The sequence below is a fragment of the Corvus cornix genome, chromosome 15 (assembly GCF_000738735.6).
Source record: "Corvus cornix cornix isolate S_Up_H32 chromosome 15, ASM73873v5, whole genome shotgun sequence".
Taxonomy (NCBI): Eukaryota; Metazoa; Chordata; class Aves; order Passeriformes; family Corvidae; genus Corvus; species Corvus cornix.
This window is the reverse complement of record NC_046345.1, coordinates 2,614,775-2,628,752: the sequence shown is the minus strand read 5'-3', so window position 1 is coordinate 2,628,752 and position 13,978 is coordinate 2,614,775. Positions and strand designations below refer to the sequence as shown.

At 47.8% G+C, this 13,978-nt stretch overlaps 1 protein-coding gene across 5 annotated transcripts in view; it reads right to left on the bottom strand.

Annotated features, from left to right (window-relative positions):
• Positions 1–13,271, bottom strand: part of PITPNM2 (phosphatidylinositol transfer protein membrane associated 2) — a 126,602-nt gene extending 113,331 nt beyond the window's left edge. For 2 of the 5 annotated variants that reach the window (XM_039560796.1, XM_039560795.1), the window contains exon 1: positions 13,121–13,270. The gene's annotated coding sequence lies outside the window, so the exon portion shown is untranslated. Of the gene's footprint in view, positions 1–13,120 lie in introns of all 5 variants that reach the window. The other 3 variants (XM_039560794.1, XM_039560797.1, XM_039560798.1) reach the window with 3 other exon arrangements.
• Positions 13,272–13,978: the final 707 nt, after the last annotated feature.

Below are 13,978 nucleotides of genomic sequence, written 5' to 3'. Positions count from 1 at the left end.
CGCCAGTAATGTTTCAGGACCATTAATCTCAGAAATCTCACCGAGAGCAAGCAGCCAGGCAGCTTAAAAATATATTTAGTCCACAAATGCTTATTAACGTCATTTGCTGATTCACAGCAGAGCTGGGCACACAGAACCCAAATGCCACTTCTGCTTTCCCAGACTGGGTGGTAATAATAATAATAATAATAATAATAATAATAAAGTTGGAAGTGTTGAGCATCAAGTTGCTTAACCTATCTCAAAACCTTCCATGACACAACTTTTAGATTGGAGCTGTCAGAACTGGAAACCACAGTCTGTGGCCATGTGGTTTAGGATCTGATCAGAATTTATCTGGAACAGAATCTTAGTTTTCTTTTCTTTCACTGACTATCCATCTTGCTGCCAACATTAATACAGTCAAGACCAGAAGATAAATAAAATTAATTCTTCAGGCTCACAACAAAATTAACACTGAAATTCACCACTACTTTTAAAATTACATCCTCTTTATAACGGAAGAAAAAATATTTGATTATTTGATACCTGTGCCAGTATTTTGTGTGTGAGCTTTGGGGCAGAATTAACTCACTATATTCTTAGGGAAAGCTCTAAGTAAAAATTCTTCTAAATGTAAAATGTTTCTTCCCCTAATGTTATATACAATACAGTGATGCAAAGCCCAAAGGACCTTCTCTCTAAAGCAACTATTCAAATCTGTATGATGGAAATATATTTAAATATAACATTTTAATCTTGCTTTGCCTTTGAATTTTTAAATGCCTTTTCATGAAAGCAAGCATTTCATTTGTCCTTTTAGCCATTCCACCATTAGGATTTACAAGTAAACAAGAACTGTCACATTACCTTTCTCTTTTAAAATTATTCATTATAGCTATGTAGTTTTTAACTCAATACACATCCAATCTGATTGAGCCTTACCAATTTTTACATGTTATACTGTAATTCATTCCTCAAGCACATTGGGATTTGTCCACATCCATTCTTTCTCAATTTTCCACAAGCAAGACAAGTGTCTCTAGATGCTGGATATGCCAGACAACATCCTCCCAAAAGAACCATGCACTACAACCCACACTTCGGTAAATAAATTGTAAAAAATTGAGTCAGAGCAGGGCCCTGCTCTGGCTGGTTGGCTTTGCTGAGCAGGGAACAGTTCTCAGAATTAGCAGAGCCTGGACCCAGGGGTTCAAAAGGTTTCAGTGTTTAGGTGAGGCCAATCTCAAAGCCCCCCAGGGTACCTGCAAACCTGGAAGGGCAACCACAAAGCCTCCTTCAGTTAAGAAAAATCTATCTTCCTACCTCTTTTATTCTTTTTTGTTGCGGGGTTGGGTTTTTTCCCCGTGTTGTAGATTGGGGAAGGATGACAAAAGTTCTTATTCTCAGTGACAGTAGGTCTGTAGCAATTGTGCCAAACAGAAGAACTGAGTTCTCTCCACATTTGTTAATGGTACTGCAATCAGAAGTGATTAAAAGCAAAAACATTTCTGTACAAGAGAAACTGAAAGTATTGCCTCTGGGAAAACAGAAACACTGGCATTTTCTTTGCAGCAAACACTAAAAGTAATAAATAATTAATGTAGCCTAGGACATTATGACATTTATAAAGCTTGTTTTCTGGAATAATCATAAACAATTCACCTTTACTGTATTCCCAAGTCATCACTTTTTAAAGTCACTGCAGTTTGCAGAGGCCTCGCTGATGCTATTCTTAATTTACTTATTTTTAGGTGTGAGAACAGATTACCAAGGCAAAATTTAAACTTAAAAATTGTCAGGTTTTCAGCCTCTTCTATAATCATTAACCCTGTCTGCATTTCAGAAACATTTTGTGCTAAGTGGAAATCAAATACACAGTTAAAACTGCTTCTGCTTTAAAATTAAACTCCCAAAGTGTGGGAGGACTCAGCATTGTTAAACAAGGGGCGCATTTATCCAAACCACCAGGAAAAAGCAATGCAACAAAAACAGAGAAATGTGAGTTAACGCAAGAGCTCCCAAAAGGCTACAACAGCATTTTTATTATGGGTGATTTGCAAAGAAGAACATTACAGACTCCCTCCCTTCCTTGAAAGGCTTTCAGGGAAGCGTCTCCCCAGGGAAGCCTCTGGGCACTGGAGCAGCTCAGAACCGAATCAAAGGCCACGTTTGGTTCTGGAGCAGCACGACAGCTCAGCAGCACCCAAGGCATGGGAAAGCAGACCACAGCTATTAATAGACAGATTCACATGTAAATACCTTTTGCAAAGAGGCAGAGGTGCCACAAGGCTCAGTTTTAGCACCAATGTTGAAAACACCACATTGCACTAACAGAACTGGCATTTACCTTTCCATGGAGGATGTTTAATTAATTATAAGATGCTTTCTGCTGGCTTCTGAAGGCTTCTCTGCTCAACTTCACTTTCCAGTCCTTCCAAGAGGCACCACCACACTAAATCACTTTATACTGGTGGGACAGGCAGAGCTCCCACCTCACCATTACCTGGACAAACACACCTGGTGACAACCCCAGACCACAACTCATCAGTGTCGGGGAACAGAGCCCTGCCAAAGACAGGCAATAAAAAGACCACTGCAAAGTCAGAGGCACTGACAACACTGTCTTGCAGGGAGAAATGAACCAGCAAAACTGTTCCCCAAGACCACCACAGCTGGTCTAGCTCAGCCTCCCGCTCTTGCCCAATCTACAGGAATAAATTCTAAGCCCTACCAAGTGTCAGCTGTGGTCAAACACCACATGCCCATGGTTTGGGAGCATCAGTTTCAGACCACAGATAGTCTCCAGAGCCCTTTATCCTCAGAAAAGGTGGTTTCTGTTCTCCTATCAGCCACCCTAAATCACTTAGGGGACGTAAGTAAAAATCAACAAACCACAGGGAAATAAATGCAAAATCCTGAAGAACTCTAATTGGAGGAACAGGCTCCAGGATGTGCCAGGAAATTAATCAACATGCAAGAGAAATGCAGCAGTTAACTGGAAAATACGAGCAGCCTGGAAAGGCACTGAGACCATTTTTCCCTCTCTGATGTTTGTAGCATCTGGACCCTCCAAGTGGCCCGGGGTTACATTCCCAAAGGAGCACAAGGTCCTGGCCTCACTGTAAGCAGCCAGACCCAAGGGAAAGGGAGGGAAAACAAACAGCAAAATGCTTCCAGAAGCTGCCTGGGCTCTGGACCCTGCTGTAGCTATAATGAGCTTTTCATTTGCAAAGCCCTCTCCCTCCTTCCTTAGAAGTCATTAATCCTTTCCTAAAAAAGTCTTTATTCCCTCATATGAAATGCGAAGTGTTACAACCCATCGCTCTGATCAACTGCAAGAAAAAAATATTAAGAAAACCCCAAACCCTGCACGCTGTACGCACCCTTACAAGATTTTTAGGAACCTCACACCAATCTATGTAAAACAGAAGAGCCACATTTAATATCACACAAAGGTGGCAACCTGCTCCCCACACACACCACCTTCCCAAACCAGGGTGACCTCCTGCCCCCAGGGTGGGATCCCAGGAACCACCACCAGCAGCACTTGCTCCACACTGGGATTGCTTTGGGGTGGGCAGATCTTAAAAAGCAGCTTTCAAAAGAGTCTATCTAGTGTCAAGCTTCAGACTCCCCTCTGAGAGCAGTAAAACCCACAGGATTTTTTTTCTCCAGGAGCACAAAAGTGGAGGAGGGAAAGAGAGAAGGAAAAAAAAAAAGGAAAAAAAAAAAGAAAGAGCTTCTGGGTGGGTTCAGCACCTGTGTATGCCAAAGGCACTTCATGTTTTATGCATGAGAATGCTATCACCCCAGGAAGGTTTCTAAGTGACTCAGCCAGACAGGGTCTCTACAACCAGCCTTCAGGGGGATTTTTTTTTTTTGAAAAAAAATTATTTTAATTCCTCTGTTTGATTGATAGTATTTTCCAGTCGTTTCTAGCCAGGTATATTTCAAGCAGAGAACTCTATGTCAGCTTCCACCTTGCCCCTTCCCGTATAAATGTGGCAATTAGCACAGAAAAATTAGTCAATTATGCAGTATTTCACCTTAAATAAAGCAGCTCAAGAAATAAAACACCATTTAACTGGTAGCTGACAGCCAGGGAAGGAACACAGTGGCTCAGTAACATGCTTAAAGAGCGTTTGAAATCCATTCCTAGCCCTTGATGGAAGCCTGTCCTTGTCAATGAAATCCACAATCCATAATAATGCTCGGTATTGTGCTTTCATCCTCTGTTTTATCAGAGCTCATCTGCTGATCAATGAGGAGTCCCACAGAATAACACTCTGAATTTCAATGTCAACACAGCAGTACTGTGGTAATGATCGAAAATATTTACATATTGCCTCATTGATCGTGGGGTGTTCTCTTCCAACCATCTGGCTACTGGGCACTCTTCTTTTTTATTATTTTATTTTATTTTTTAGGCCTTTACAACTATTTCAAGCAGGTTATCTTGACAGCTAACTTCCAACATTCCACTTGAATCACATTTCCCTGTTATTTTTAACCCAGGACATCAGCAACACCATTAATCAATTTCATGCCATCTCGGGGAACGGGAAAATAATTTTCCTAACAAGGACAAACCCCCAAAAACCCCAGCAAACACCTGCTCCGTGATGTGCCAATTCAGCTACAGGGTCTCGTTTTTGATGTGACTCAAGGGTGTCACCATTTCAACAACGGATGAGTCAAATGGAAATATGTCCCTCACTCTGCTACCGCTGCCAGGCACGGAGAAAAAAAGGCTGCAAGGGTAGTTTTTCCCACCTCCCGATGGAATATCCCTTGATCCCTGCAGTGCAGGGCCCTGGGCACGCAGCACAAGCCTGGGGTGATGCTGCTTTAGGAACTGCTCAGGTTTTCCAAGCCTGGTGGTTCAGACCAGGGGCTGTCACAGGCTGCAGGAAGAAAAACCAGCACCAGCCAACCTCCCTTCCCCTCTCCCACCTGAGCCTGTGCACCCCGACACCCCACAGCCCATCCCACTGTCTCCTGTGGTGATGGATTTGCTGCACCCTCCACTCCCCTGGAGCCAGAAACTGTGGGGAGAAACTGGCATTTAGCCTCAAGAAAGCCCAAACAAAAGCAAAAAGCACCTCCCTGCAAGGTGCTCTGAGCACCAAGGTACTGCACCCCCCCAGCACAGCACAACCAGTTTCCTCTCAATTCTCATCTTGCTGAGCCCAGGTTTCCATGTAAAAATGAATTTTAAAGCAGCTTTGGAAAGCTTATCCATGTGCATTCTTCTAGGAAGCTTAAGAGCAAGTTAAAATAAAATATGCAGGAAAGACTAACATCTACAAGATCTACAAGGCTGCTGCAAGAGACCTCAGCAGGGTACTTGCTGCAAATATTAATAAGGTGGCTCTCAAACAGTTGTCAAACTGATTTCAAGGAGTTTTTTAGTGGCTCCAAACCTGTTTATAATCAGAAGCTGACACTCATGGCTGCTGCTACCATAAACTTGATTTAAGAAGAATGGGAGGTCTGAAAGCCAAATTGTACTCAGTCCTTAAACCAGGAATTAAAATAGTCACTCAACATGGTTTAGCTGATGATTTTGGTAACAACATTTAAGACAAAGCAACACCTCTCTTTTTTCAGTTCTACTTTGATAACAAGGAATACAACACAAGTTCTATCAGCAAAATGACATTCAAACAACAAAAGACAGAGCAGGGAGGGGGGAAAGTGCTCTGACATATCTGCCTTTGATAATACAGATGCTCCATTAGACAGTGAAATAAATCTCCCCTTTATGTCAAGCTCCTTTTTCTCCTGGGGCACCTGTATGAAGGAACAGCCAGGAGGACAGAAGGCTCCCTCCTCTCCATCCTTTCTGCCCAGATGTTTGGCAGACATGATGTAGAAAATCTGACCTAAAGATATCAAAGTGCCCACCCCCAGCAAAGCAAGTCAAACCATCTCTCCCTGCTGTAAACAAAAGGATAAATGAAAACTGAGAAGCCAGGGCAACACAGACAAGCTGAACTAGAAAGTTTAATTCTTCAACCAGGCTTGTCCAAATATGCTCTTTCTTCTCACAGTGGCAACATGTCAGACAAAGGTGCCCTTCTGAAAAACTTATTTATAGGCATTAAATGTAAGCAAAAGAGAGCATTAAAATTTTTTTAGTCCCAATAGAAACAGTTGTGCCCAAGCTAAACACATTTCTGAGGGTATCTGATGGAAGATGTTTACTGTGTGTTGAAGTTAAAACACAGAACAATGTTTTACAAACAAATGTTTTACAATCCAGTTACAGGTTAGACAAACAATGAGCCCCAATGAGTCTGGATAAATGATCCTTAAAAACAAGAGGGAGAACAAAACAGGCTGTGTGCTCTTCTCCATCAGTTCACTTTGGTGGATCAGAAGCCTAAAAGCCCCATGTTAAGCCTGCTCAAGTAATTAACAGCACAACAAGAAAAGCAAAGCAAAACTGGAGACAGAAAACTCAGGAATTTTAGTGTCTCTTCTGCTGAATTGTGCCTGCAACATTTCCTACATCTGCTCCTGGTTTACCTCTGTTTAAGACCGAGGCAATCCTCCACCTTTGTTTGTGAAGAGCACAGAGAATGAGATGGGATGGCAGAGAAAAAGCAAGCGAGAGGCCTTCCTCCCCCTCCTGCTCTTTTCCACCAGATATCTCCGAGTTATTTACATCCTCATATCCCAAACTCCCCCTCCACTTTCACAGCTTGCAGTTTATTCTGCATTCTGGTCGAGACAACACATGCTTAGCTTTCAGCATGTTTAGGCTGGAACACCCTCTGAACGTGAGGCCGGGTCACAGAGCCCACAGAGAGAAGGATTTCCAGATGCAGAGAAGAGCTAGAAAATAAGAGCCAGAAACACGAGGCTCCATCTCTCCGCCACCCTGGAGAAATCAACCTGCTCTGTGGAGGAGACAACTAAACAGCTTGGCAACGCCTACAGCTGGTGCTCAACCTCAGATCCAGTGAAAAGATGTAAATATTTAGATTTCAATTTCATCTGATATGATAAATATAAAATCTCTATTTCCTTCTTTAAAAAAAAGGCAACATTAAAATAGGTAAGCCACCCACATAGAGAAAGTGATTCTACCGTGTTTGTACCTTTAGAAGGTTATTTAAGTTATGGTATTGCTCTTGAAATAACTTACAATCACAAGTGAAATTATTTCCATTGAATTGTCCTCTGATGTAATAAAACATACTTACACCACGTTTATCTATAAGTGCATACGTGAAATTGTTTTGCTGTTCCTTCCAAACATGTAGTGGCTGATGGCAGTCCATTACTTTTTTACCTCTTCAGAAATGCCCACAGCCCTCCAGGTTTTGCTATGGATAACTCTGACTCCAACCCAAATCATCGGAAAAGACGCCCAAAGGGATCCAAACCCAACTCCTTATGAGTACCTGTACAAAACACAGCTGAAGGTGAACTGCTGTTTACCACAGCTGTTCTAGAAAAACCTGAAATCCTTCCATAACCTTCTGCAGCACATAATGGAATTAAGGCCTCTCTACACATCCAGAGTTAAGTCATGCAAATACCAAACTTCTTTGGAGCCAGAGATAAGGCGGCCTCGCCCCTGCAGTGCCCAGATACCTCAGCATGCTGATGTGATTAAACACTCCCACCCTCCAAATTGGTTATCGTGCCATTAAAATGCTTTCCCAGGTCACTGCTCTGAGGGTTAAGCCTGAATTAGTATCCTGAAGCTCCCTGATCGTTATATAAGTGCCAGCAATCCAAACAAATCAGAGTTAACTTCCCTGTCCATTACAGGAATCCCTGTTCAGTGATGAATTACGGATCTTTCAGCAGTTCATTCACTATTTTCTTCCCCAAGTCCTCAGAGTTTACTTCAACAACCAGATGTGCCTTCCCAGCCCACAGCAAACCACCTCTGTTCCACTACTGGATTTTCTGGATCTCAGTTCCCCCCCCCACCATGATGAGACCATAGAAACTGGTGGAAAACCCCTGAGTAGAAATCCCAGTATCTGGTCCCTGACTGGAGACTGAGCTGTTTAAAGAAAACCATGACTGGCAAATCACTTTTCCTCATCACATCGAGGGACTCTCTCCAACTTACCTAATCCCACCTGTTTTCCTGCCAAGGAGAGTTTGAAGGTTCCCACCCACAACATCTCAGCACTCACCAACCTCAGCTGTCCAAATACACAAAGCCAGGACTGTAAAAGCTGTGCAGAGTCCTCGCTATCCAAGGTACTCAGTGCTCAGGCTTGGGTTATTTTTGTGGGAAAACAACTCCAAGTCCACTGGGGTGCAGATTTCTGGATGTTGTAGGTCTTCAAATCTGCCTGAGCAAGATTTTCTGGTTTTAAAGCCAGAAGAAAGAAAGAAAAAAAAAATCTACTTTGGAGTTCTAAAGCACCACCTGGGTCAGGAGAAGCCGAAGATCAGCCTGTGCTGCTCTTGGGAGACCCAGACTCTGCCGTGGGTGCCCCTGCTCCTATCAGCACTCCTCCCTCAGCCAAGGTGCTTGCTTTGTCCTGCCCTTGGTGGCACCCTGGGCACACTCAGGGAGCTGGCATGTTCCAGGGAGTGCCAGGTCTAGGGCCACCGGGACAATGACCTCGGCACTGCCGCTCCCGCAGCCCTGCCAGGCCCCCACCCTTCACTGACCCAGGCACCAAACCCAAGGGTCCTGCTCATCCTCCTCACCATCCACAGCACAGAGAGGCAGGAAGATGCTGTTTTCCCTCCCATTTCCCTCCTGCATGGTCTCTCCCTGTAAAGCCAGCACCTCCTTGCTGGGATCAGCTCAGGTGTGGCCAAGCTCCCCAGGGCAGGTTTTAGCCCTGTGCCAACTGGATTTCTTCCCTGCACTCAGATTTGCCCAATAACTATTTATTTCCATTTGCCTGAGTAACGTCTCACTTCTTCCCCCTCTGAAGCCTGACCCTGTGTCACACACTCGGGAAGAGCTGCAGGAAGGGGAAGCAGCTCTGTCTCCAGATCCTGCCATCCCTCAGGAGATCCCCTGGACCTCTCCCTTCCCCCCTTCAAAATGAAAGATACCTTTTTCCAACTGGTATCTTAGTTCTCCAATGGAATTTACTGAAGCATTTCGCTGTGAGCTTCTAAGAGGTATTTTTTTAATTAAAAAAAAATTAAAATCACCATCCAGTCACACCAGCAAACCCTATGGAAAATGCACAAGCTGGACTTCAGGAGCTCTGCCTATTGACTTGGCTTCGTGCTGATTAGAACTCCCTGTAGTGACAGGATCTGGCCCAGCCCCAGGCTAGATTGTTTTCTTCTTACATTAAGAACATCCCAACATCATCCATTACTTTGTTCATTTAAAATTTCCTTGGACTCTTGGCACGGACACCGCAATTAGAGAAGCCACATTCCCTTTCAGCTTGTGGGTGAACTCAGACAGACTCTGCCCCAGTACAATCTTGTGGCACTTGGATTTCCTCCAACACCCAGGAAATAAAGTTATAAATAAAAAGTGTTTTATTTATTCCCTCCCCCCCTTCCCTTAATTATTCCATTTCCATTCACACTGAAAACTACGGAACATTTTTGTTTATAAAATGCTTTCGGGCTCAAAATTAAATTTAGACATATTTTACCAATTTGGGGAGATAAACAAATATTAATTGCATCACACCCTACGTCAGCCAGTTTTAAAATTAAATGAGAAGGCATCTTCACCATTTAGAGAAATTGGCTGTTAAGAAAACCATGGGGTTTAGATGTTGCTTTTTCCTTCTAAGAAAATTAAAATAAAGCAAAGAGACACATTGATGCCTGTTTCTACCCTCTCCTCTTATCTGAGTCTCTAATAAAACAAAACACCTTAAAAGAAAAAATGTTTCTCCAGGGATCCTGCTGGTCCTGGAACAGGACATTATGGTGAATATGCATGAAAGGCATGAGTCAAACTGTACTCAGGAGCGAGCATCAGCTTTCACTTGCCATTTTCCGAAGCCTTCCACTCAGGCTGCCAAGACAGCAACTGAATGACAAGAGTTTTATTTGAATGCAGAGGGGAGATAAACGCTCCTTAGAACTAATTGGAGGAACCTTCTTTAAATTAGCTCACTTGAAGGATGTGCTGCTTCTCTCTTTGGCCAGCTCGCAGAAGCAGTAACAATTTGTGAATAAAAAGAGACTAATTATTTAAATTCAAAACCTTTTAGCCCCATTGTCAGTTTTAAGTTTTGAGAATTTCTATTAGGGGGGAAAAAAAAAATCAGGACAAGGTCTTTCCAAACTGGTTGCTGTCAAGTAAAATGAGAAGTTAGATAAAACTCCCACGTGCCAGATGGTAAATCACAATAAATGCTCGGGCTGTTAGATGCACAACAAGCGACAAAGCATTGACACACACCATCAGCAGCAAACCCAAAATAGAAAAGATATTTTAATAAGAAGTTGTCATTTGGGGAAAAGATCCTCGTTAAGCTCATCAGAATCAAAAGTCATACACTGAGGGTTTCTTACTTTCTTCATCACCTCACATAAGCCTGAGAACAGCCAACAATTTCAGGTGACTTACATTAGGCTCAGAGCTACAGCCAGCAAGAGCCTTGGAGTTCACTATTTAGGCACCACTTCTGACCCTTTCTGCCAAGTTCCTTAAAAAAACATTGTTAAAGGATACCAGGGAATTGCTTACTCAAACCATTATTGTTTCCCGAACACAGACGCAAGAAAAAGTTTTATTAAGAAGATAAACAGCTGCTACTGTACACGGTTTAGATGGCAACAAAAGCATCTAAGGGCCATAAAGGGAATAGTAAGGGAATTAAAAAGCATTTTTATGCATGAAGATGGCTAACATCTGTACGTTCATTAAAGTGGTACCAACTATGCTTTTAATTAAAAGTTAGTGACAGAAACTTAAATATGATTAATGAAGCCCAGCAGCCTACCAGAAGTCTGATCTATCAAAAGGAAGCAGCACAAGCTGCGTTCCCAGCCCTTGCTGCTCATTTCTTCCCCTCTCAGAGATGCTGCCACAACCAGAACACACTGCAAGGACCACAAGGCAGAAATCCTGAGACAAACAACAAGCCAGGACAAGTCTGCAACTGCGCTTTCAAGCTTGGCCATCCTTTATTCTGTATATCCCGAGGAGGTGTTTCAATTACAGAGCAGCCCACAGCAAGAACGAGGAGCTGGTTACCTGTCAGAATAACCAGGCACTCAGAGATCCATCAGCCATGGGAGGCACGAGGTCTGCCACAGGAAAAGAGGGAAAAAGGCTGCCCTACAAACAGCAGTTTCCTATTCAGCAGTGGGGGGGGAACACCCCTCACCCAGAAGCCAGTGCTGAACTCCGTAAGGCAGTCAGTCGTCTTGTGTTACTCGGGAGCACAAGGCAGTCATGACAAAAATAAACCACGCGATAAAAATACAGCACGAGCAAAAAGATGTGGGCATGGAGCGGGAATCAGTGCCATCGGAGGATAAGGAGCCCTACAGCCACAGATATTCTGACGTGCACCCAAACTCCCGCCTATTCAAGTCCTGATGTTCACAAAAACCGATCTATTGCCACTGTCCTGCTGAACTGCTGTCATGTTCAGAGCTGAGCACTCACAGATTATGTCTTCAAAGACTGAAGGCGCTTCCTGACATCAAATTTCCCACTTCGCAGCTTCCAGACACACAGAGCACACAGAAGATGGAAGCTCTCGCTTTAGAGCAGGTACCAACACAAGACGAAACTTTTTTTTTTGCTTAAATACACGGCTTATTTAAACTTCACCTCAGTCGTGGCATTTAAATAGAAAATGTGACAGGACTGACTTGTGTGGCTGACTGAGCAGGGCGCTAGCCTGAGAGGCTCCCTGAATGATGCTTCAGCTCCAGGCTGAGCACCTCAGTGCACTCAGTCCTTCTGCTTCTTCAGTGGAGCAGGAGAGGCTGGGGAGGAGGTGAAGGACGGCACTTAACGATCCCGCAGCCGGGCAAAAAGCTGGAGCTGCTCACACTGTAGCCGTGGGGCAGCAGCACTCTCCAGGATGGAGCCCAGGGTTGTTCGGGAGCACCAGGCAGGACCCCTTCTGTCAAGGAATGGGAAGGCCAGGACAAAGGACGGCCAGGCCCGGCAAAGAGAATCCCCTCTTGCAACCCATCATCCAGCTAAGGAATGGGCATTTTGCTCTTTCCAAAGGGAAAAATCTCTTCCTCCCACTCCCGCAAGGAAAAGCTCCGCCTGAGGAGCACGGCCAGCTCCCAGTCACCACCCAGCAGCGCCCTGACATAGCGGGGTCTCGAGCCCCGAAAGCCCGCGGGGCTCTCCCTCAGCCGTAATGAGTCACCGGCGTTTATTCTCTGAGGCTGCTGCGGGTCTCACCCTCCTCTCCCCCAGGGATGGGAGGCACCCTCGGGCAGCACGTTCACCCCTTCCCCACGGCCAGGCCCCGTCCGAGGGGCTCCTGGGCCACCGCACGACAAAACCTCCACCGGGGGCCTCCGCCAGAGCCGAATTCAGTGAAATTCAAGGCTCGGAGATGCGGTACCCGAGGAAGGAGGCCAGCACGGAGCTCTCCGAGGGGCTGGCTCCGGCCTCGAGCCATGACCGCCCCGTACGCTCCGGGTGCCGGGACCCGGCGCGGAGGGTGCTCCGTCCGGCCGTCCGCTCGTCCCCGGCTGTCCCCGCGGGCACGGAGCGTGTCTGCCGCCCGCAACCCGCCAGCGCACCGAGAGCCCGACACCGGCCGTGCCACACGCCGGACCTCGGTAGCGCCGGACTGCAGGTCCCGCGTCCCTGTCGTGCGGTGCCGGGCGCTGCCATGGCCGCGGGGCCCTCCCGGTCACCGACTGCTCCATCGGGAAACTTTCACCACCGCATCCCGGGCAAAGACGGACGGCCCGGCCCCGCTCAGGCCGCGGCAGCCCCGAGGTGCCGGTCGGGACCGGCCGCGGCCCGTGGGGACCGTTCCACGGCCCGGGGAGGGGCCCCCGTGCCGCACCGGCCCCTCCGCGGAGCCGCAGCCGCCCCACGGGCCCGGCCACCCCCCTCAGCTCCCCTCGGGCCCGCCGCGGTTCCCGCCCCCGCCGAAGCACGCCCGGCCCGGCCCGGGGGCCGCCAGGTGCCGGTGCTCGCCCCGCCGCCCCCCGCCCGCCCTCAGCGCCCCCCGCCACGCACCGGCTGCTCCCGGCGCGGCGGCCGCGGCTCCCGCTGCTGCTGCTGCTGCTGCCGATGCCGCCGCGGCTCGGCGGCTGCCGTTGCCTACGGGTCGCTGCCTGCCGGCATGCCCGCTCGCCGCTGGCATAATCCCCGGCGCGGGCGGGCCGGGCGCGGGCAGCTCCTCGCCCGCCGGCGCTGCCGCGGCGCGGGGACGGCGGAGGCGGGGGGAGGCGAGGCGGGCGGGCCGCCGCAGCTGCGGGGGAGGAGGGAGCGGGGAAGACGAAGAGCCCCGCGGCGGCACTGCCCTTGCCCTGCCGTGGCACAGCGGCCGCGCGGCCCCGCGGCTTTATCCGCCCGCCGAGCCGAGCCCCGCGCACCGGCAGCACCGGGAGCCGCCACTTCCTTCCCCGCGCCGCTCCGCGCTCCCTCGCCCGAGCGGGCGGGGCGGGGGCGCCGCCTGCCGGCCGCGGCGGGGAGCGCGGGGCAGCAGGACCGCCCCGCCGTGAGGGGAAGGCGCCGATGGCGCGGGGAAGGAGCGGGGAAGGCGCGGGGAAGGCGCGGGGCTCCCCGGGCTGGTACCGCTTTCCTCCGCTCGCGGCCCCGCGCTGGGCTCGTTCGCCCGCTCGGTGGCGGTACCGGTGCCCGCAGGGAGGGTAACGGCGTTTACCGAGCCCCAGCCCGTGCTCTGCCCTCACCTGCCCCCAGAGCAGCGCTGGTGACTCCTCGAACTTCACTCTCTGCAGACTGGGGTGGGGGGAATCTCAAAAAGTTCAGCGATCGTTTTATTCAGAAACCTCAGGAAAAGACCCTGGAATTAAATCTGCCGTGGCCTTTGAAAGCTTCGTTAATTTCCTGCGGTTGTTTTTAATTCAGGGT